Genomic DNA, 20477 nt, shown 5'->3' on the forward strand with positions numbered 1-20477 from the left:
GGAGAGCATTCAACACTCCTCCCCAGCCCACCATCTACTCTGTGAAGGGACTCCTTGCCCTGCCTGGGGTCCTGTTCAAAGGTTCCTTTCCTTGTTGCAAGATTAGGTTACTCCATAATCTGAAAGGTCATAATCAGGGTTAAAAGAATTTTTTTTTTTTTTAAGATTTTATTTGCTCATTCACGAGAGACGCAGAGGCAGAGGCAGAAGCAGGCTCCCCACGAGGAGTCCGATGCTGGACTAGATTCTGGGACCCCGAGATCACGCCCTGAGCCCAGGGCAGGCGCTAAACTGCTGAGCCAACCGGGCGTCCCGGGTAAACAAAATGTCATGTTAAATCGGTGACAAAACTCTCATCTTGGTATGTACCGTTTAGACGACTGTCTGTTGCGTACTGCGTGTAATCTTTGCGGAAAGGAAGGCGAGACCGAACCCCAGCCCTGAGCCACCACCACTCCCGCGGGGCTCCAGCGGACCCCGCCTTCTCGGGTCTCCGATCCGGGTGCCGCCTCCCGGCCGCCCGACCCCCACCCCGGCCCCCTGCCCTCCAGGCGTCCGCCGCCGCCGCGGCCAAAGACTGGGACGTCCGCCGGCGTCCCAGAGCCCGGGACCGGACCGGGGAGGGGGTGGTGGGGGGGTGGGGAATGGGACGCCACGACGGGGGCGTGGCGTATGCAGATGAGCAGGCGCGCAGAGGCCGCTGGTCCGGCAGCGCCGGGGCCCGCGGAGCCCGCGTGGGGCGAGATAAAGGCGCCGGAGGCGGTGCGTGGGGTGGGCGCAGGTGTCAGCGGGGGTGGCGCGGGGAGGCGGGGTGCGGAGGCGGCGGGCGTGAAGTGACCGTGTGTAAGGAGTGGGGCGAGCGCGAGGGTGTGTGCGTCGGGGCGGGGAGCAACTCATACTTACCTGGCAGGGGAGATACCATGATCACGAAGGTGGTTTTCCCAGGGCGAGGCTTATCCATTGCACTCCGGATGTGCTGACCCCTGCGATTTCCCCAAATGTGGGAAACTCGACTGCATAATTTGTGGTAGTGGGGGACTGCGTTCGCGCTTTCCCCTGGCAATCCTGGTGGCCAAGATCAGATCTCGTTTCTGATGAGGACGTATCGGGAGGCTGCTCGGTCGTTCCCCTACCTTTTATCTTTATGTTGAGCGGCGTTCGGATCCCTCAACAATAAAGAGATACTATCCTTTATTTAGGATAAAGAAGAACCCCTTTGTTTCAGTGTTTTCGGTATCTTTGAAAAGACTCACCTAGAGACGCGCCAGTCGCTTTCAGCAAATCTCCTGTGGGTTTGTTTGCTTTTTTAAGATCTTACTTATTCAAGAGAGAGGGCAGAGACACAGGCAGAGGGAAAAGCAGGCTCCATGCCGGGCGGGAGCCCCACGTGGGACTCGATCCCAGGACTCCAGGATCAAGCCATGGACTGAAGGCGGCGCTAAACCGCTGAGCCCTGAGCCACCTGGGCTGCCCAAACCAGGAGAACGCGTTTTCTTTCTAAGATTTTTTTTTATTCTTGAGAGACAGAGACAGAGATACAGGCAATGGAAGGAGCAGGCGCCGTGCAGGGAGCCCGATTTGGGACTCGATCCCGGGACTCCAGGATCTCGCCTGGGCAGAAGGCAGGCGCTAAGCCACTGAGTCACCCGAGCTACCTTTTCTTTTTTTTCTTTTCTTTTCTTTTCTTTTCTTTTCTTTTCTTTTCTTTTTTCTTTTCTTTTCTTTTCTTTTTTCTTTCTTCTCTTCTTTTCTCTTTTCTTTTTTTCTTTTCCTCTTTTCTCCTCCTCCTCCTCCTCCTCCTTTCTTTCTTTTCTTCTTCTTTTTTGAAGATTTTTATTTGAGAACCCTTTTTCAACTCAACACTTCTTCCTGCCCATCTTCTTTCCTGCAGAATTATTATCAAGGCTTTATCAAAACCTTCATTAGTGTGGTCCAGTGACCAGCAGTCTCAGAAGCGTCACCTGCCACCCTGGGGGCATGCTTAAGAATGCAGCATCTTAGGGACTCCTAGCTGGCACGCTGGGTTAAGCCTCAGACTCTTGATACCAGCTCAGGTCGTGATCTCAGGGTCTCAGTGGAACCTGCGTAACTTTCTCCCTCTCCCTCACCCTCTGCCGCTCCCCCTGCCGCTCCCCCTGCCCCAAAGGATGCGGCATCTTAGGCTTCCCCTTTGCACAACTTACCAAATCATACTCGCCAGTTTAACAAGAGTCCCAGTTGATTCTATACACATTGACGTGTGAGAAGCACGGATCTAACACGGTGTATATTTGGGTTTTCTAACTTTACCCACTGGGACCTAACTTCCCTGAGGGCAGGCATTCTTGCTTATTTTGTTGACTCTTCCATTCATACTTGGCTGGAATAGCGCATGGCTATGTAATAGGCTTTTAATATACTTCATGAATTCACTTACTGATCTCAGGCTTAAAAAAGTAGATTCCAACCATGTTCCAGATTCTAGCTCTGAGTCCAGGTAAGATTATTAACACTGTATCCTTCCTACAGAGAAATCACAGAGTTGGAAACACTCTCTCCTTGGTCATTTTCAACAGTAGTGTCTCTGAAGGTCATTTGCTTGGGCCCCTCCGTGAGAGCTGTGAAAAAACAGTCCATGAGCTCAGGGGGAGGATCCTCTGGTCTACACCATGAGCCCCCAACCTAGTCTCCTTCAGCCCCTTCTCGCGTTGGAAGAATGGGAGGGATCATCTTACAGACATCAGAAAAAGGTAAGTCAGGGGTATGCGCCTTAACTGCTCTCACATGCCTGCCTCCTGCTCGTGCATTGCTTCACCCTGGGTCAAGCTGTAGGGGAGCCAGAGCCTTATTTTGATCCTTCCGGGTCTCCAGCAGGCCCTTAGAATTAAATGGACAAAAAACAGAATAACAGGAGGAAAGCACACGGGGTTTTACGTGTACATAGAGGACCACATAGTAAAATGAAGACCCAAAGAAGTGGCTGGGTGGTTCTCCAAGGAGCCCTGGTCCCTTTTGCTTTTTATTTTATTTGTTTGAAGACCAAGATCTGGTGCTTAATGTTCACTGATAACTGGTGTGTCATTGCATCGCCAGTTTAACAAGGCTCCGCGCCTATGTTACATCCATTGTTATCATTGTCTTATCTTGCCTTGGCCGGTGGGAAGCCTTTCAAACTGGCTGTGGTGTGCTTGACACGCCCACATCAGTCATTGTACATTTCTTTACTTTTTGACACAGCTACACGTTCCGGGCTTGACGAGGCCCATTGAGACCCAGCCGTGGGGGCCCTTCTGGTGGCTTGGCTCCTTTGCCCCTCCTTTGGCCACCGACCTGGATTCCTTTGACAGAGGTGGCCACCACCTGGAATAGGTCAAGATTCTTTGGATCTCCTGGAGAGGCCCTGGACTCAAAGGAAGAAGAAGAGAACACCGGTGCCCAGATGGGACTCCTTGCCCCGCTCCATGTGTTTTAACACACGGTTCAGATCCCATCTAGTGTGTGCCACCCAAGACCACTCACCCACCCTACGCAGGTCCCACAGAGGCACAGCAGGCCGCATCTGCATAGCCTTCCCTTGACTGTGTTGCCACCCCTGCACCCTCAAGGACGGGGCGGGGGAGGGAGTACCTTGGAAGCCACCCACTGCTCTCCATGACTCCCAGACAGGAAGGACCGGCCATGCTTGGGGCCCACACCTGCAATGGCTGGTCACCAAAACCCGCCCCCCCCCCCCACCTCTCATCCTACTTCCCCAAAGCACCAAAGCTAGGTCCCCGGGCATTCCACACCTCTGCATCTCATCGGAGATGATGGGGGCCCATCCCACGAAGGTCTTAAGGTTTCCTCTTCGGTCCCTGTCTGCTGGTCTCTGTAGACGGTGACATTAGAGGCTGGGGTCTCTGGGCGACTTCCAAGCCGTACCATCTTCCTGAAGGTCACCTGTTGGACTTCCGCGGCAGGGCCTCCTGAACCCGCAGAGGGTCCCCTTCAGTCCTTCTTGGTGAGCAGTGGGACTGGGACTGGGTTGGGGAGAGAACCAGGAGGAGCCTTCCGGGAGAGGAAGGCGTGTGGGGAAACGCAGTGTCCCGGCGGAGAGACAGAACCCAAACCAAAAAGGAGCCTGTGGGCTCAGAGGCCGGGGATGGCGGCGGCTGGGTCCCCGAGGCCTCAAGAGCCACATTCCCACTGTGGTTCCGCTGCCAGTCCCTCCCCGCCCCCCGCCCCCCCCCCCCCGCCGGGCATGCACCCCAGCTGCACTGGAGCCTCTGGAGTTTCCTTCCCACAGGCAGGAAGAGAACACTCCCCCCACCACCCCCAACAACCTGGCTCCGTCTGTCTCCACAGCGAACGAGGCCCACGTTCTCCCCGGGGCTCTCCGGCTGGGCCTCAGTATCCTCCTTCTCAGGCCTTGTCAGTACAGCCTGAAGGGTCTGGCTCCAGGTCAGCCAGCTGGTCAGGGCCCAGCCGCCGGCGGGCCCTGCAAGGGGGTGAATTTGCGTGCGGGTCCAAGAGGGCAGCCGTCCAACCCGCACCCACCGCCACCCCCGCTCTCTGCGCCCTGCCTCCAGCCCCCATTGCCCGACTCCCCGGCTCTCCCTCAGCTCTAAGTCTGCGCTCTGGGGGCCAGTCTCCCCTTCCTTCCCCCCTGCCCCTTTCTGCAGGTGGAGACCCCAGCGGTCGGAGGCCGGAGAGCGGACAAGGTGCAAGTATTGCGTCTGTCTTACCTCCCCGGGCCACACGCACACGTGCAGCGGGGGAATCGGCGCCCCGGCTAGTGACTACCGAGGTGCGGGTGTGGCGCGGCGTGCGAGCCGTCCCTGCTCCCTCGGCGGGAACACTGCCCCCCCGCGGCTGCAGGGACAGGTGCAACGGCACGGGAAGCCTCGAGGGTCCTCGGGCCACCCCCGGGCCTCGCGTCGCCCAGAGACCTGAAGGCGCCTCCGAGGTTCTTGCTCATCACCACGGCCCGGCCCGTGGGGGCCCCCGCGGCATCTCGCTTCGGCCAACGTCCGCCTCGACGCGAGCGCGCGGTGGGCAATGGCTTGGGAACTAGCACCCTGAGGTGCTAGTCGCGTCCCACCAAGTAGATCAGGCGGTCTTCTGTCTCCGTAAGTCTGTATCTTTCGGGACCATACGAGGGGCAGGGAAGAGGGCGACAGAGCCTGCAGCTGGGAGGGACGGAAGCAGGGACCGCCCCGCCCCGCCCCGCCCCGCCCCGGGAGGTGGGGCAGGAGGCCGAGACCGAGACCGAGACCGAGACCGAGGTGGAGAGGGGCAGTTTTCACGAACGCCCAGACGCCGGGCCGCCTCGGGGGCTGGCCGAGGGCACAAGCCCTTTGCCCACTGCTGTCTGTCTGGGGCGGGGGCGGGGGCGGGGGCGGGAAAGGAGTGGAAAGGGCGCGGGGACGCGCGTGTAGGTAGGCTGCGGGAAGAAGGCGCAGGCGTGTGCCGCTGGCGACGGCACACGCGCGGCTGAGTAGGGGGCTGTCCCCTAGAGGTTTCCCCGACTTGGGCCTGGGGGAAGACGACGACGCCAGGCTGCCAGGGCCGGCGCGGGGCAGAGGCCGGGCGGGCGCTGCGGGGCCGTGGCTTCCCGGAGGGCGCAAAAGCGTCAGGCACCTCCTTCGAGCCGGAATCGAACCAGCGACCTAAGGATGTCCGCGCCTAGCCAGCCTACAGTCCTCCGCTCTACCAGCTGAGCTACCGAAGGGTGCGCGCTCACACGCCTGGGTCGTTACTCCAAGTAACGTTTCTCCAAGTGACGGAGGCCACCGCCCTGGCGTGCCGCCGCCCCCGCCTGCCTCGGCGGCGCGGTGGGAACCGCCGCGGAAGGAGCGGAGCCCGCGCCGCCCGCCGCGCCGCTTTCCCCGCGGGGCGGCGAGTGCCTGCGCTCGGCAGCTGCCCGGCCGGGGCCGGCCTCCCGGGTCGACGACTGTCCGCGGCCTGGGCTCGGGCTCGGGCTCTCGCCCGCTGCCTCAGTCCCCCTCCCGGCTCCGCTTTCTACGGGTGGGGACGACCCGGTTCCGGGGGTGGGGGGGCGCGCTGGCGAGCCGGCGAGCTGGCGAGCGAGGCCCCCCTCCCCGGACCCCACAAGGCGCGCACCAGGTAGGCGGCTGCGACCGCCTCACTACCTGCTGAGTGTTTAAATGCCTTTAGTTCAAAATGATCCTTAGGCCAAAACGACATTTCCTGGCTATGCCGCCCGCCCTTCAAAGCCAATAGCATCCTTTAAAAAAAAAAAAAAAAAAAAAAAAAAAGATTTTATTTACTTATCCATAGAGACACAGAGAGAGAGGGGCAGAGGCACAAGCCGGCTCCGTGCAGGGAGTCCGACGTGGGACTTGATCCACGGTCCCCAGGATCAGACCCTGGGCTGCAGGCGGCGCTAAACCGCTGCGCCACCGGGGCCGCCCGGCCAATAGCATCCTTGATTGATTTCTTTGCTTTCGCCCCTGCGGCGAGATTTCTTATTTTTATTTTATGTATTTACTATTCCTATTGTTTAAAAAATAATAATGGGGAGTGGGAAGTGGAGGATTCAGATCAAGCCACTCCTCTGCTCAAAACCTATCAGTTCAGGGGTGCCTGGCTGGATCAGTCTCTAGAGCAGGTAACTCTTGATCTTGGGGCGGTGAGATCGCCACTCCCCGCCCCCCACCCCCACTCCGCCCATTGGGTGTGGAGCTTACTTTTTTGGTGTGATTTTTATTTATAAGTAGTCTCTGCACCCTACATGGGGCTCTAACTCACCACCCGAGATCAGGAGTCCCATATTCAGGGGGATCCCTGGGTGGCTCAGCGGTTTGGCGCCTGCCCTTGGCCCAGGGCGCGATCCTGGAGTCCCGGGATCGGGTCCCACGTTGGGTTCCCTGCATGGAGCCTGCTTCTCCCTCCTCCTGTGTCTCTGCCTCTCTCTCTCTCTCTCTCTCTCTGTCTATCATAAATAAATAAATCTTAAAAAAAAAGTCCCATATTCAGGTGACTGAGCAAGCCAGGCACCCCCATCTAGAGCTTACTTAAACAAAATAAACACATAAACAAACCCTTTTGATTCACTCAGAAATAAAGTCTTAACAATGGCCTGCAAAGAGTGGAGAGGGCGCTTGAGATGCCTGATGGTCCGTTCTGGGGAAAGGCCAGGGGACCCCTTACACGGGGCTGGACTCCCCAAACGGCACTACCAGAGGTGGAAGTCCAAATCAAGAGTGTCCGCAGTCGGTGCCCAAGGGGATCTCCGCAGCAGCGAGCACCTGCGGTGGATTTCCAGGCGGAACTGAGAGGCCAAGAGGTGAGGGGGTAAAAGCAGTATTGGAACATCCAAATAGCTGATTTCCAAGTGGAATAAAAACACTATCCACGAAGGGGCGCCTGAGTGGCCCAGTGGGTAAAGCGTCCGACTCGATTTCCGCTTATGTTATGAGCTGAGAGTCATGAGATCGAGCCCTGTGATGGGTTCTGCGCTGAGCATGGAACTGCTTACGTTTCTCTCTCCTCCCTCTGCCCCCGCCCTTCCCCCATTCTCTTTCTTGCTCACTCGCGCTCTCTCGCTCTCTCTCAAAGAAGAAGGAAGGAAGGAAGGAAGGAAGGAAGGAAGGAAGGAAGGAAGGAAGGAAGGAAAGAAGGCCATAAGAAAACAGTCTGACGATGATCTACAAGACCCTCATGATCTTACCCCCACCTAGTCCCCTCTCTGACTTAATTTTGTACAATTCTTCAAGGATGCTCTCTGGACCCGAGGCCTCCTTGCTAGTCACACACACTCCTACCCGGGCCTTTGCTCTAGCCCATCTCTGCGCTCTGGGTGCTTCTCCCCAGGGAGCCATGACGGATTGCCTCACCCCCTTCAAGCCTTTGCTCATACAGCACCGTCTCACTGTAACCTCTTCTGACCACCCCGCTTTTCCACAGCAACCTGCCCCCCACTCAACTCCTGATGCCCTCTCCCTCCTCAGCGTTGGCTTTTCACAGCTCCTAACCCCTCACAACGCCACTGAATTACCTAGTGTGTCCACTGGCGGTTTTCTCCCGCTCCCCCTGCCCCTTCTACAAAATATGAGCACCAAGAGGCCCTTCTGGCACCAATTCCCGAAGCATCTGGCACAGCCTATATACTCAACAGACAGTTGTCAAGTGGACAAACTCTCAGTGTCATCAAAGAGGAGATGAGAATGTAAAAGAGGGGGGGGAAAGAGAGAGAATATAAAAGAGGGGGCCGGGGCCAAGAGCCAGGGTTCAGCCAGGGGGAGGTGTGGAGTTATCTTGTTGGATCCGAAGCAGGATCTCTTAGGTTGAGAACTGCAGAACTCTCTCAGCACAGAACAACCCCTCCAGACTGTGTCCTTCGCTGAGATTTGACCAGACTCCTTGTAGCAGCACAAGGTTCTGTCCCTAAGATGGACCGCCAGCGGGAGAGATTCGTGACACAGCTGACACAGGCCCCCAACCCCTCTTTCTGAGGGCATCTGGGGGGTGGTGGGGGAAGGACAGGGCCCATCTCCGTGTCCCCGAGGGAGGAGAGCATCCCCACTTCCGTAGCTGCCAGCTCACTGACACAGCCGCCTACCAGCAGTTATACTGACCTCCCCCATCGGGAGCTTTTCACTTCTCCGACTGGCCTGAGCCCCCTTTCCCGCGTTCTTGCTGCCAAACGGCCACATCACCTCTGCACGATTGGGAACGGAGCTCAGCTCTTTCCCCTCCTGTCACTTTAACTATTGTCTGCTGCGATTATCTTTGACAGGGTCCAAGTCAGAAAGCGCCAGAGGGCACCGGGTGGGGCCGCCCCGAGTGGGTGCTGGGGGGCAGGAGGAGGCTGAAGGGCGCCAGCCCCCGACTGCCCGCTGGGGCTCCCGGGAGACACGCGACCCGCCGCGGTGGAAGGGCACCGTTTAACGCTTGCCTTCCTTTTCTTGCTTGCAAACTTAGCATCGTGGTTTTCCTTCCAGCGTTTACTAGATCAGGCCACTACCGCGCGTTCTGAAGAAGCACTTTCACTCAGAGCCACGCCGTAAATGAACATCGCCGGGGATTCTCATTCGGGCGGCTTAGCACTGCGGGTCAGCCGGCGGAAAGGCCTTTCCTGAGTTTTCGATTGTATTTGCAAATGAGTTTCGAACACGCGAGGACACAAATGGGCTGAGACGTTCTTCGTGCCCAAAGGAAGGCGAGACCGAACCCCAGCCCTGAGCCACCACCACTCCCGCGGGGCTCCAGCGGACCCCGCCTTCTCGGGTCTCCGATCCGGGTGCCGCCTCCCGGCCGCCCGACCCCCACCCCGGCCCCCTGCCCTCCAGGCGTCCGCCGCCGCCGCGGCCAAAGACTGGGACGTCCGCCGGCGTCCCAGAGCGGGGGACCGGACGGGGGGGGGGGGAGGATGGGGACGCCACGACGGGGGCGTGGCGTATGCAGATGAGCAGGCGCGCAGAGGCCGCTGGTCCGGCAGGGCCGGGGCCCGCGGGGGCCCGCGTGGGGCGAGACAAAGGCGCCGGAGGCGGTGCGTGGGGTGGGCGCAGGTGTCAGCGGGGGTGGCGCGGGGAGGCGGGGTGCGGAGGCGGCGGGCGTGAAGTGACCGTGTGCAAGGAGTGGGGCGAGCGCGAGGGTGTGTGCGTCGGGGCGGGGAGCAACTCATACTTACCTGGCAGGGGAGATACCATGATCACGAAGGTGGTTTTCCCAGGGCGAGGCTTATCCATTGCACTCCGGATGTGCTGACCCCTGCGATTTCCCCAAATGTGGGAAACTCGACTGCATAATTTGTGGTAGTGGGGGACTGCGTTCGCGCTTTCCCCTGGCTTGTTCTTGGTGGAAAGAAAGAGTTCCGGTTTCTTGCGCGCTTCTCGCTGCCTGCCCGGCTTCCCCTCCACCGGGCTGTGCTATGTTCTTCTCCTTCAGTCGCTTTTCTCGTTTGCGGCAAGGCCTGGGCTTGGTCGCACGACAGCGCCTCCTCTCGCCCTTCTCCCGAAGTAGCTCTTTCTTTTCGGGCTAAGCTGAGGACCGTGCTGCCGACGTGCGTACGTCGAGCTTGCGGGCTTCCGAGCGAGTGCTCAAGAGTCGCGAGGGCTTTGTGGGGTGGCGGGCGGTCACGCCTACTCCAGAGAAGGTGGTTCCTACGCCGGATCCGACAGCCAAGCTGGCCGGGTAACCGGTTGCTGGGGAAGAATTGGAGTTGGAGTCCCTTGGCACGGAGGTCAATTTGCATTGCACGTGAGTCGCGGGGCTTTCTTTAAAGCGGTGGGAAGGGGGGCCCGGCGCCACACCGGGGGGACATACCCTGGGTTCCGGAATTGCATGCAGAATTAACAAATTTTTCCCAGTGGCTTTAGGAGGACCCGTGGGCCTGAGCCCCTCCACCGGAGGCCGCCGTAGAGTCAATCTCTACCGAGCTTTCCGGGAAGGTCTGGAACTCTGTCATTCTCCTCACTCCCAAGTACGTCTATATGTGTGGAGGCAGCGTAGGCCCGTCGGATGGACGGGAGACCGGGCAAGACCAGCCGGCCATCTCAAAAAGACCTTTCAGGGACGCCCGGGTGGCTCAGCGCTTGAGCGCCTGCCTTCGGCCCAGGGCGCGATCCTGGAGACCGGGGATCGAGTCCCGCATCGGGCCCCCTGCCTGGAGCCTGCTTCGGTCTCCGCCTGTGTGTGTGTGTGCCTCTCGGTGTCTCTCCTGAACAAATAGCACAGCACATATACTGTGTCTCATGAATGAATGAATGAATGAATGAATGAATGAATGAATAAATAAAAATCTTTTTAAAAGAATACCTGGGGGATAGATCCCAGGGTACGAATTGCATGCCTCGCCTGTCAAAAAGCCTAAAGTGTATTGTATCATCACGGGTTGTGCTGTAACTTTGCCATTATTATCTTTGCAGCAATTAATAGTTATATTGACTCAAACCAGTACCATTGTGAAGGTGAGAGGAAAAACTCACCAATGCGTTTACTTATTCCTAAGGTTCTTATAGTTAACGGGGATTCCTTTCTTTTATTCAAACCCCTCCAATCAAGTCGGTTTACAAAACATTTTTGGATCAAATGTAGGGCTGGAGTATCTCTGATACATACTAGTTTTACTTTAGTATTAAAAAAAAAAAAAAGGTTATCAAGGAAGATGACCCACATGTAACCTACCAGTAATCACTAATAGTTGAAGTGTTGAAGTTAAATCTGACCATACCTATATACTGTGTGGAGGCCGAGAAAATTAAGGCCATTCCACCTCAAGTTTAGCGTTAGCACAAGTACAGCCATCTCGGGCCCCTGTGAATAAGAGCTGAACTCTACAGGAAAAAACGCAGAATGCCCTTGACAGAGACGGAAAGTCCCATGTTGGAATGAAAACAGAAATTCCTCCAGCCCTTCTGAAAATCCCCTAGACCAGCCCATAAAAACCCAGCTGTAACCCACCTCGGGGTCCAAGTCCCTGCCCCACTGTGTCCGGTATACTTGGACCCAAGCTCGAGCTTGCTAATAAACCCTCGTGTACTTGCATAGGTGTCGGCTACTTGGTGGTTTTCTCGGATTCGCAGTCTTGGGCACAACAACTGAGAGTGGGGAGTGGGATTAGTTGGAAATCTGTAACTGTAGGAAATCAGTACCTTCTCAGTTGCATTCAGTAGCAATATGTTATTCTAGGAAACTTAGGTGTCAAGTCCTTGTGAAAACCATTGTCCAGTCCTCCTGAAGTCAGTGCTGGCTGTACTTGGAAAACTTGAATCCAACTGTTGTTTCCTTTCACTTTGACAGCAAATAAGTGACCTCGGTGAACCTTTTCAAAAAGTGTAGCGGCCACTGCCACAGCTTTCGAAGCACTAGCCCAGGAACCGGCATCCAGAACTGAGAAATAGACTATTGCTTTATAGCCGAATTCAATTTTTGAGCTGACTCCACTAGCAGCATCTTTTTTTTTTATTTAATTTTTATCTTTAAAAAGATTTTATTTATTCATTCACAAGAGACACACACAGAGAGGCAGAGACACAGGCAGAGGGAGAAGCAGAGGTTCCCTGCAGGGAACCCGACGCGGGACTCGATCCCGGGACTCCAGGATCACGCCCTGGGCTGAGGGCAGGCGCCAAACGGCTGAGCCGCCCAGGCGTCCTAGCATCTTTATTTTTATGACAAAATAAGTGGAAAGGTTTTTCAAATTTTGGAAAAAGTGGAGGGAATGACTATAGCTGATTTCATTTCTTCAGAATATTTTTCTCGGGCAGCCCGGGTGGCTCAGCAGTTTGGCGCCGCCTTCAAGCCCGGGGTGTGATCCTGGAGTCCCGGGACCGAGTCCCACCTCGGGCTCCCTGCATGGAGCCTGCTTCTCCCTCCCTGCCTCTCTCTCTCTCTGTGTCTCATGAATAAATGAGTAAAAGCTTAAAAAAAAATTTTTTTTTTTTTTTCTCCTAAGGAACCCAACCACAGGATCTTGGGAATTTTCATGCAGTGTTTTCAGCGGTTTTGCCTGTTCTGTAAAACCTGAAGCCTACTGTCTGTCTATAAGACCCTAGTAGTCCACCAATTTTTAATTTCTTTTATTGTTTTGGTAGCATACCAAACTTTGAGTTTGGTGACTTTGAGACTGTAACTTTGTAACGCTTTGCAGGCCTTAGCTGACATGTCCTAAATGTTATACTTCAGTTTCACAGTTAATGCAATGTGGAGGCCCTATGTCCCTTTGAAGCAAGGGATTGTAACAAAGCCCAAATGCCCATTTCACATTGGCCTTTAGTTTGGGAGGCTACCAGCACATCATTTACATATTGAATAATTATAAATCCCTCTGGTGGGACAAATTTCTCTAAGTGTTCCTGTAAAGGACTAGAGAAAATTGGAGTCCTGATTTCCTTGAGAAATTCTTTCCATGGATTCCACAAGTAAAAGCAAAAATGATTTAGACTAGTCCACCAGAGGGAAGGAAAAAGTAGAATATAGATCAACTACAGAAATAAGGTTTGCGGTTGACAATACTTCAAGTCAAAATCATTGCAGAGTTAGAAACTACAGGAGTCCATGTTAATAGAGTAGTAAGTTTTCTTTTTTTCTTTTTAAAGATTTTATTTATTTATTCATGACAGACATAGAGAGAGGCAGAGAGGGATCCCTGGGTGGCGCAGCGGTTTGGCGCAGCGGTTTGGCGCCTGCCTTCGGCCCAGGGCGTGATCCTGGAGACCCGGGATCGAATCCCACATCAGGCTCCCGGTGCATGGAGCCTGCTTCTCCCTCTGCCTGTGTCTCTGCCTCTCTCTCTCTCTCTCTCTCTCTGTGACTATCATAAATAAGTAAAAATTAAAGTAAAAATAAATAAATTGACAGTGTTTAAAAAAAAAAAAAAAAGAGAGAGGCAGAGAGACACAGGCAGAGGGAGAAACAGGCTCCATGCAGGGAGCCCAATGTGAGACTCGATCCCCAGGGACTCCAGAATCACACCCTGGGTGAAGGCAGGCACTAAACCACTGAGCCACCCAGGGATACCAACTTTTCTAAGATCTTATACAAATCTACATATTAGTCAACTATTTTATCAAATTAAATTACTTCCTTATGGACTCCTCTTTTAAAATTATTAAAATACCTTGTTTTTCTAATTCTTTCATCACTTTGTTGTTGTTGGTTGGTTTTCAGTTTTTTTCCCTTCTAATTGAGTTCTTGACAAAGGATATCGTTTTACACCTGAGTTTGGTTTATCCTTTCAGTTATTTTCTTTCTTAAAATTTTTTTTAATTTTTATTTATTTATGATAGTCACAGAGAGAGAGAGAGAGAGAGAGAGAGAGAGAGAGAGAGGCAGAGACACAGGCAGAGGGAGAAGCAGGCTCCATGCACTGGGAGCCCGACATGGGATTCGATCTCGGGTCTCCAGGATCGCGCCCTGGGCCAAAGGCAGGCGCTAAACCGCTGCGCCACCCAGGGATCCCTAAATAAAATCTTTAAAAAAAGAATGAGCTACTTACAACTAGGCACAGTTACAAAAAAAAAAAAAAAAAAAAGAAAAAAAGGAATTCCATACATTGCCAATACCTCCTCACTCCTCCTCTTTACAAACAGCTCTCACCCACTGCCCCGTTGCAGACAGCCTCTCCTCTGCTATCCTGCCGCTGCTCCCTTGTGCTGTATTCCATAAACTTCTGTCTCCTTTGTTCTGTCTCAGGTGGATTCTATCACTGCCTGAGCCTCCTGTTTCCACCAAAATGCCACCCCATATTTGTGGGCCCCCATCTGATCTGGACAGACACCACAAGGGATGCTGTGAGTTATGCAGGTGGAGAAATATAGGAAGCCAGAAACATTGCAGGTGAGAGGCCTTTTTCTTCAATAACCTCTGTCTCATTTGGAATGGGTAAGCCTATGAGAATTCAGATGTGTAGACTGAAGAGGGTTCCTTTGACTTGAATAAGTTAATGCATTTGTAGAAGTCCTTAGAAGAGCCTCATCCCAAGTGAATGCATTATTGCATATGTAGGATTAGTATCATTCTAAGAGGAAAGTTAAAAATTATTTGAATAGGGATGTCTGGGTGGCTCAGGGCGTGATCCCAGGATCCAGGATCGAGTCCCATATTGGGCTTCTTGCAGGGAGCCTACTTCTCCCTCTACCTATGTCTCTGCCTCTCTCTGTGTGTCTCTAATAAATAAATAAATAAATAAACAAATAAATAAATAAATAAAATCTCTTAAAAATTATTTGAATAGACAGAAAGAAAAATTGAGAACAATGGAAAAGGAACTGTGAGGATGGCAGTTTCTCTCTCACAAAACCATCTTCCTCTTTCCTCTGTTGCCCCTGCTCCCTCTGGTCCTCCAGCATCCCTTTATCCCTTCCAGCTTCAAATCAACTCCTGGGGAGGGAGAAAAAGATGAAGGCACACTTCTTTACTGGTAATAAGTCACCTGCTCTGTTTGAGGGCACAGATTCGTGTGCCTCCAGTCCTAGCCATGTCATGTCGGATCCCAGAGTCCCAGAATCAAGTCCCACATCAGGTTCCCTGCACGGAGCCTGCTTCTCCCTCTCCCTGTGTTTTTGTCTCTCTCTCCGTGTCTCGCATGTATAAATAAATAGAATCGTTTGAAAAAAAAAGAGCAAAGCTAAAAACCATTGAGAAACAACTCAGCCTTCACCATCTCATCCTTCACATGCCCTTCTGACCAGCTGTTATCATTCAAAAGCTGCTTTTTCTGTATCCCAGGAAGGCTGCCAAAGTTTACAGTGTGTTTCCACTTAACAGCTCCACTGGTGGGGATGTGCACGGGCTGCTCTCTGTGGAATTCTGCAACCAGGAGACTTGGCTCCTTGGATGGAGCAAGCACACTGGGGACTATGTGACTTACCAAACCAAGGAGTATTCAAGACCAAGGGAAGCCAACTCTCTGCCACGTCCCCTCCCACCCCCCAATGTGGAAGAACTGAGAGCTTTAGAGAACTATCCAGAAGCAAATTGAAGCCTTTACTGCTACAGGTAAGCTAGCAGAAATTACAGTAGTGTGCCACAAGACCTCAAGTTCCATACTAATTTCCATCAGCAATTTGCTGATTGAAAATTTTCAGAATGGGGCACCCCCGGTGGCTCAGCAGTTTAGCGCTGCCTTGGGCCCCCAGGGTGTGATTCTGGAGACCTGGGATCGAGTCCCACATCCGGCTCCCTGCATGGAGCCTGCTTCTCCCTCTGCCTGTGTCTGTGCCTCTCTCTCTGTGTGTCTCTCGTGAATGAATAACAATCTTTAAAAAAAAAAATTTCTCAGAATATACAGGGGCAAGGATCCAGGTGCAAATCAGAAGTGCTATCAATCTAATCACCTTTCTCTCAGCTCTCATACTGACTATCCAAACTCAAGTCAGGGTGGTGGCAGGATGGCAAGGGCACACTGTTGTTCAGATCTCCTCAGCAGCTGTACAGTTTGGGGACAATTTTTTTAAGATTTTATTATTTATTCATGAGAGATACAAATAGAGAGACAGAGACATAGGCAGAGGGAGAAGCGGGAAGCCTGATCTGGGACTTGATCCTAGGACCCTGAGATCCCAACTTGAGCCTAAGGCAGATGCTCAAACACTGAGCCACTCAGGTGCCCATTTTGGGAACATCTAAAGGAAGAATGAAGGGCAGCCCAGGTGGCTCAGTGGTTTACCACTGCCTTCAGCCCAGGGCGTGATCCTGGAGACCCAAGATCGAGGCCCACGTCCAGCTCCCTGTGTTGAGCCTGCTTCTCCCTCTGCCTCTCTCTCTGTGCCGCTCATGAATAAATAAATAAAATCTTTAAAAAAAAAATAAAGGAAGAATGAAGGAAGGGCACCTGGTTGGCTCAGTGACTTGATTTCAGCTCAGGTCATGATCTCAGGGTTGTGGGAATTGAGCCCTGTGTCAGGCTCCATGATGAGAATGGAGCCTAGTTAAGATTCTCTCCCTCTCTCTCTGCTCCTCCAGCTTTAAAATAAACAAATAAATCTTAAAAAAGAAGAAGAAGAAGAAGAAGAAGAAGAAGAAGAAGAAGAAGAAGAAGAAGAAATAATGAAGGAATTTAAAACTGTTGTGGGATGCCTCGGTGGCTCAGCAGTTGAGTGTCTGCCTTCAGCTCAGGGCATGATCCTGGGGTTCAGGGATAGAGTCCCACATCAGGCTTCCTGTGGGAGCCTGCTTCTTCCTCTACCTATGTCTCTCATGAATAAATAAATAAAATTATTTAAATGAATGAATTTAAAAACTGCTGTTGTTACCTGCTCAGAAGAATAAGAGATTAATCCCTACTCTGGAAAACCTATGAAGAGAGCAAAAGAAGGAAAAGCTATATGTATGTTATTAGTGGGACAGGATGGACATAGGAAGAAGGATTGTAGAAAGAAACTCCAGAGGGACGCCTGGGTGGCTCAGCGGGTGAGCATCTGCCTTCAGCTCAGGGTGTGATCCCAGACCTGGGATTGAGTCTCTCATCAGGTTCCCTGCATTGAACCTGTTTTTCCCTCTGCCTGTGTCTCTGCCTCTGTGTGTGTGTGTGTGTGTGTGTGTCTCTCATGAATAAAACCTTTAAAAAAAATAGTAAATGGTTCAAACTTGACTGAGAAAATCTCTGAGGTAGGAATGGTTAGCCAACTACATGCACCAAAAACTTTTCTTGGGGGTGCCTGGGTGGCTCAGTCGGTTGAGCCTCGGACTTTTGATTTTGGCTCAGTTCATGATCTCAGAACTGGTAGAATCGAGTCCCAAGACAGGTTCCATGCTCAGCATGGAGCCTGCTGAAGGTACTTTCCCCCTCTCTCTGCTCCCCCCAACTTCTTCTCTCTTGCTCTCTCTCTATAAATTAATTAATTAATTAATTAATAATAAATAAAGTAAAAAATAAAAAAAGAAACAACTTTTCCTTGGCCTAATAGAGCCTTACCTTTTCTGCTAGATACTGGTACTACATATTCTGTAGTTTCCTGGAAATGTCTTACTTTCCAGCTGGTGAGAGATCAATATAGGTTGTTGGTTTTTCAGGTCACCTTTCTAGTTGTTCTTTCCTCTGCAGTTCCTATATAGATAGACCTTCTGAGGAACGTGTTTTTACTTTGTTCTGATTCTCCTGTTAACCTGTTGGGGAAGACTTGCTGTGCAAACTAAAGGCTACCATACCCTATATTATAGATGAAATATTTGTGAAGCTCCCTGGAGAAAAAAGTCCCTAATTTGCTATGTGCCTTCTGAAAGAAAAGAGGTATGGCAGAGAATGATAATTCAAGAGCACTGGAAAGGAACTCAGAGTTGAAAGAAACTGGTGTACAGAGTTGGGTTTAGGGAATAATGGTACTGATTTAATTAAAGATATAGACTAAATGAAAACAACTGAGGGATCCCTGGGTGGCGCAGCGGTTTAGCGCCTGCCTTTGGCCCAGGGCGCGATCCTGGAGACCCGAGATCGAATCCCATGTCGGGCTCCCAGTGCATGGAGCCTGCTTCTCCCTCTGCCTGTGTCTCTGCCTCTCTCTCTCTCTCTCTCTCTCTCTCTGTGACTATCATAAATAAATAAAAATTAAAAAAAATTTTAAGAAAGAAAATAACTGAAAGGATAAACCAAACTCAGGTGTAAAACGATATCCTTTGTCAAGAACTCAATTAGAAGGGAAAAAAACTGAAAACCAACCAACAACAACAAAGTGATGAAAGAATTAGAAAAACAAGGTATTTTAATAATTTTAAAAGAGGAGTCCATAAGGAAGTAATTTAATTTGATAAAATAGTTGACTAATATGTAGATTTGTATAAGATCTTAGAAAAGTTGGTATCCCTGGGTGGCTCAGTGGTTTAGTGCCTGCCTTCACCCAGGGTGTGATTCTGGAGTCCCTGGGGATCGAGTCTCACATTGGGCTCCCTGCATGGAGCCTGTTTCTCCCTCTGCCTGTGTCTCTCTGCCTCTCTCTCTCTTTTTTTTTTTTTTTTAAACACTGTCAATTTATTTTTACTTTAATTTTTACTTATTTATGATAGTCACAGAGAGAGAGAGAGAGAGAGAGGCAGAGACACAGGCAGAGGGAGAAGCAGGCTCCATGCACCGGGAGCCTGATGTGGGATTCGATCCCGGGTCTCCAGGATCACGCCCTGGGCCGAAGGCAGGCGCCAAACCGCTGCGCCAAACCGCTGCGCCACCCAGGGATCCCTCTCTGCCTCTCTCTATGTCTGTCATGAATAAATAAATAAAATCTTTAAAAAGAAAAAAAGAAAACTTACTACTCTATTAACATGGACTCCTGTAGTTTCTAACTCTGCAATGATTTTGACTTGAAGTATTGTCAACCGCAAACCTTATTTCTGTAGTTGATCTATATTCTACTTTTTCCTTCCCTCTGGTGGACTAGTCTAAATCATTTTTGCTTTTACTTGTGGAATCCATGGAAAGAATTTCTCAAGGAAATCAGGACTCCAATTTTCTCTAGTCCTTTACAGGAACACTTAGAGAAATTTGTCCCACCAGAGGGATTTATAATTATTCAATATGTAAATGATGTGCTGGTAGCCTCCCAAACTAAAGGCCAATGTGAAATGGGCATTTGGGCTTTGTTACAATCCCTTGCTTCAAAGGGACATAGGGCCTCCACATTGCATTAACTGTGAAACTGAAGTATAACATTTAGGACATGTCAGCTAAGGCCTGCAAAGCGTTACAAAGTTACAGTCTCAAAGTCACCAAACTCAAAGTTTGGTATGCTACCAAAACAATAAAAGAAATTAAAAATTGGTGGACTACTAGGGTCTTATAGACAGACAGTAGGCTTCAGGTTTTACAGAACAGGCAAAACCGCTGAAAACACTGCATGAAAATTCCCAAGATCCTGTGGTTGGGTTCCTTAGGAGAAAAAAAAAAAAAAATTTTTTTTTAAGCTTTTACTCATTTATTCATGAGACACAGAGAGAGAGAGAGGCAGGGAGGGAGAAGCAGGCTCCATGCAGGGAGCCCGAGGTGGGACTCGGTCCCGGGACTCCAGAATCACACCCCGGGCTTGAAGGCGGCGCCAAACTGCTGAGCCACCCGGGCTGCCCGAGAAAACTATTCTGAAGAAATGAAATCAGCTATAGTCATTCCCTCCACTTTTTCCAAAATTTGAAAAACCTTTCCACTTATTTTGTCATAAAAATAAAGATGCTAGGACGCCTGGGCGGCTCAGCCGTTTGGCGCCTGCCCTCAGCCCAGGGCGTGATCCTGGAGTCCCGGGATCGAGTCCCGCGTCGGGTTCCCTGCAGGGAACCTCTGCTTCTCCCTCTGCCTGTGTCTCTGCCTCTCTGTGTGTGTCTCTTGTGAATGAATAAATAAAATCTTTTTAAAGATAAAAATTAAATTTAAAAAAAAGATGCTGCTAGTGGAGTCAGCTCAAAAATTGAATTCGGCTATAAAGCAATAGTCTATTTCTCAGTTCTGGATGCCGGTTCCTGGGCTAGTGCTTCGAAAGCTGTGGCAGTGGCCGCTACACTTTTTGAAAAGGTTCACCGAGGTCACTTATTTGCTGTCAAAGTGAAAGGAAACAACAGTTGGATTCAAGTTTTCCAAGTACAGCCAGCACTGACTTCAGGAGGACTGGACAATGGTTTTCACAAGGACTTGACACCTAAGTTTCCTAGAATAACATATTGCTACTGAATGCAACTGAGAAGGTACTGATTTCCTACAGTTACAGATTTCCAACTAATCCCACTCCCCACTCTCAGTTGTTGTGCCCAAGACTGCGAATCCGAGAAAACCACCAAGTAGCCGACACCTATGCAAGTACACGAGGGTTTATTAGCAAGCTCGAGCTTGGGTCCAAGTATACCGGACACAGTGGGGCAGGGACTTGGACCCCGAGGTGGGTTACAGCTGGGTTTTTATGGGCTGGTCTAGGGGATTTTCAGAAGGGCTGGAGGAATTTCTGTTTTCATTCCAACATGGGACTTTCCGTCTCTGTCAAGGGCATTCTGCGTTTTTTCCTGTAGAGTTCAGCTCTTATTCACAGGGGCCCGAGATGGCTGTACTTGTGCTAATGCTAAACTTGAGGTGGAATGGCCTT

The 20477-nt window shown here is 51.6% G+C and overlaps 3 non-coding genes across 3 annotated transcripts; 2 read left to right on the top strand and 1 right to left on the bottom strand.

Moving 5' to 3' along the window:
* Positions 1-895: 895 nt before the first annotated feature.
* Positions 896-1059, top strand: LOC121494035. The gene has a single exon (XR_005988677.1). It is a non-coding gene; the product is annotated as a U1 spliceosomal RNA (small nuclear RNA).
* A 4540-nt stretch (positions 1060-5599) lies between these two features.
* TRNAY-GUA lies at positions 5600-5689 on the bottom strand. Its single transcript is given in 2 exon segments — positions 5600-5635; positions 5653-5689. It is a non-coding gene; the product is annotated as a tRNA-Tyr (tRNA).
* A 3916-nt stretch (positions 5690-9605) lies between these two features.
* Positions 9606-9769, top strand: LOC121494046. Its single transcript, XR_005988688.1, has one exon. It is a non-coding gene; the product is annotated as a U1 spliceosomal RNA (small nuclear RNA).
* Positions 9770-20477: the final 10708 nt, after the last annotated feature.

The sequence above is a fragment of the Vulpes lagopus genome, chromosome 6 (genome assembly GCF_018345385.1).
Source record: "Vulpes lagopus strain Blue_001 chromosome 6, ASM1834538v1, whole genome shotgun sequence".
Classification (NCBI taxonomy): domain Eukaryota; kingdom Metazoa; phylum Chordata; class Mammalia; order Carnivora; family Canidae; genus Vulpes; species Vulpes lagopus.